The following is a 3556-nucleotide window of genomic DNA, read 5'->3' on the forward strand; positions in this document are numbered from 1 at the left end:
GATGTTTTTCCCAATTAGAAAAAGTTACGAATTGTCCAGCAAAAAACCTTCTATCGACATCCTCTTTATTTCTAGCAGCAAAGTATACTGCTACCAAATAAGTCATTACAAAGATACCATTTTTCTAAATAAATAATAAAATGGGCATAACTCACCAATATATAGTAACAAAATAATTCCTAAAAACACTATTAAAAGCAAAGATAAATAATTATCTCGGACAAAACAGGGGATTGCATTTAAATTATTTCAGAAATAAGCTGTAACCATTATTGCACAACTAATAAAAAGCACTGAAACATCGTCTCAAGCTACAGAAACGCATATAAAATAATTTGATAATTCTGAATACATTGCTAAGCTCTTTCTGGAAGAATTTACCCACCAAAAATCAGGTTCAATGGTTTTCAATATAAAATGAGAGACTGGTATTCGCCGGCAGACATCCTTCGTCCTATTTACAAATGGCATAAGGGTTTCGTTGGGGCCTGGAGAGACGCTGAGTGAACTCATCCTGCTCTGGGAAAGGAATGGGCCAGTTTCTTTCCTAATTTTTATGCCATAATATTCTGTCGTGCTCAAAAACCAAAAGAAGGAATTTCAAAAACATTTATTTTGAAAATACTTTCCTGGAGCAAAGTTGGCGTATCTGTTTGCCAACAGAATTTAGGACCCGAAGCCGCTAGACAGGCCTTGTGCTCTTGCCCTCAGCAAGGCCACAATTATAAATGACTGAACAAAATGAGCAGGGCTTGTTGTCAGGTGCACAGACTTCCCAAGGTGTCTTCCAGGGGTGCGGGGGGAGATAGTCTAGGTAGTTTTTTCTTTTTTTTGCAGTTAACATGGAGTAAGGTGGTAAGTCAACCAACTACCTTAAGTACTATAATTTCACCAATTCTCTTCAGTGGTTTATTTCTTCAGGAAGCAGTCTGTATAGTTGATTATTTTTTCCCTAGAGAAGATCATGGAACTTCTGTCAAGAATTTGACCATACTCCTATCTTTTGATACTCTGGTAAAGACTTAATTTTTTTTTTAAGTTACCATTTCTCGTCCAATGGAAAATATTTCTAGTCGATAGAATTTTAATGTAGCCTAGAGGAAAGGAGAATTTTCACATCAAGTACGGTCAACATTTTTAGAAAAAGAAAGTGTCGGGCTATAATATCAAAAGAGAAAGATAATGTTTATGGTAGCATTTTCCAGGTGAAAAAAGAAAAGCAGGGAGGGAATAAAGGGTTCTTTCTCAGCAAGCAGGCATCCAGTGAGTTACCACGGCACTAGCGGAGACATCACTACCCCTCCCCACGCCTGGATCTTTGCATCTTGTCTCTCTACCTTCTCTCTAAGTCGGCCATTCTGGATGATCGTCGTTGAGCCTACGGAGTCTCAACATGCTACAAAACCAGTGGAGTCTTCCATTGTAAACATCCTCAGCAGAGAAGCATAGCCCTTGTACTATTTCACGTCACTCTGTCTGGGTCACCCAGGTGTCACGGAGCACTGTGTGCAGGTATGGATGTGCAGGAGCCCCCTACTCACTCACCCACCATCCCTTCCCTGACATCACCAAGGAGCAAATCGTACTTATACCTGGTAAGAGAATAGCACCCCTTAAAAAGCCTCCTCTTATTGTTCAAACACAGTGCATTTGCCAAACACCCTTCATTAATCAAGTCGCCTATTGGGGAGTAATAGGATGTGTGTGAGTTAAATGCTGTCCCCCAGGAGAACCTGTATCATCAGGATTTTTGGTTGTGTTTTTTAAAAAGCTTCTTGTTTTACTCTAGTGGGGATGTCGGAGGAATCATGAAAGCTAGAAGGGAAAACAACGCACACTCCCTATGTCTACATGAACAGCAGACAGGAGGCAATCTCACCAAAGTCTAAAGGGCCCGTTTCCCACAGCGTACGTAAGCACGCCCCATGGAATCGTTACCACAAGCCAAACCACTGTATTTCGTTTTTGTTTAAGAAGAAAGAAGAAAGGAAGAAAGACAATATAAGGGTAACGAAAGACCAAATAAACAATGACTCAAGTCGGCGCCCTCTGCTGGCCCGGCTGGTGGTTCCAGTTATGCAGTTGTCTCCTGGGCTTCCCAGGCCCCGTGGTCCCCGGCGGGCTCCCCCGGCACCTCTGGAGCAGACCTCTTTGCCAAGGTGCTCTGCTGTGCCCCTCTCTCCTCCTGCACCGGCCTGATCACTTGAGGCGCTGAGTCACGTTGGCCAGGGCGACAGCAAAGGCCTGCACGGCGGAGAAGGGGTACTGGAAGTCCAAGATGTAGGCGTTGCCATCAATCCTGCCAAACTGCATCACCTGGTTGGGGGGGGGGAGCAGAACCGTTAAGGAAAGAACAGGTCGGACAGAGCAACCAGATCGTACACCTCCTCATGGAAGCAGACAACACCATCTATGAGACAGTTTGCCGAAAGAAGCTTCCAGATCTAACTGCCTGTTTGTAGGAACTAAGGGGACAGAGGAACATGTTAAATGGCACAGCGGGGAGACAAGGGGCAGAATCCAGAAGGTAGAAAACTCCAGGGTTCAAAAGACGTGGTTTCTTCACCAAGTAAAAAAAGAAAGGGAGAAAGGAGAACCCATCTGTAGGCAGAAACATGAGACCCATCAGCCGACTGCAACTGTCAAACGTCACTGCTCAGGGAAGGCTTCCCAGCCACACACCTTCTTGCCCTGCTTTTCCTGTCATCTCAGTGCCGTGGCAACCATATCACACTAGACAACAGTCCACGGTCTGCTGTATACTTATGTGCTCACGGTCCTGCTCCCACTAAAAGGTAAGCTCCGCGAGGGCAGGGACCATGTGTCCTCATTGCTGTACCTTCAGCTCTTAGCAGGGCTGGCAAGCCTTCTGTAAAGGGCTAATGACAAAGATCTAGGGCTCTGTGGGTCCTGTGGTCTTTGTCACGCTGTTCAACTCTGCTCTGAAATGCAAAATCAGCCACGGACACCCCCTGGATGGCAGGAGTGGTTGTACTCCAATAAACACTGCCGACAGGACCCGGCAGCAGGCCGAAGTGTGCCGACTCCTGGCTTAGAGCATCGCCAAGCATAGAGCAGGTGCTCAATAAATATTTGCAAAGTGAATTAACAGAGGTGAGACTTTAACTCTGAGTGAGGTAAGGGAATTCCCAGGGTGGCGGAGAAGGGACACACTGGCCCAGCAGCTCTGCAGCCGGGCCAGAGCAACTCGGCCAGGATGGAGCCTGGCACGCTGAACTGTCCTGGAGGAGATTCACACTGCTCCAAAGAACTGGGGAGTGACTTAATAACCACGCAGAGAAACAAGCACGACAACACACCAAGGCCATTATTATACCTAGAGAAAAAAGCCATACACCAGAGGAAATGTAATCAAACCTCGTACACGGCTCAGCTGTGGCCGGTATTGCTGGGCACAGCAGGTGCACAGTGACTACTGTATCTGGGGGAAGGAGGAAGGGAAAGTTCACACGGGTCTATGAGTGTCGGGGGAGAGAGGAGGTGGCAGTGAACACATCTAGCCCTCATCTTTCTCAGGATGAAGCTGCTATGTGAC

At 46.1% G+C, this 3556-nt stretch overlaps 1 non-coding gene across 1 annotated transcript in view; it reads right to left on the bottom strand.

Moving 5' to 3' along the window:
- Positions 1 to 982: 982 nt before the first annotated feature.
- The window catches only part of LOC101343470 (uncharacterized), a 3428-nt gene continuing 854 nt past the window's right edge, over positions 983 to 3556 (bottom strand). The window contains exon 2 of the transcript XR_002823607.1: positions 983 to 2316. This is a non-coding gene — a transcript (uncharacterized LOC101343470). The remainder of the gene's footprint in view (positions 2317 to 3556) is intronic.

The sequence above is a fragment of the Trichechus manatus genome, unplaced genomic scaffold, assembly GCF_000243295.1.
Source record: "Trichechus manatus latirostris isolate Lorelei unplaced genomic scaffold, TriManLat1.0 scaffold00002, whole genome shotgun sequence".
NCBI lineage: Eukaryota > Metazoa > Chordata > Mammalia > Sirenia > Trichechidae > Trichechus > Trichechus manatus.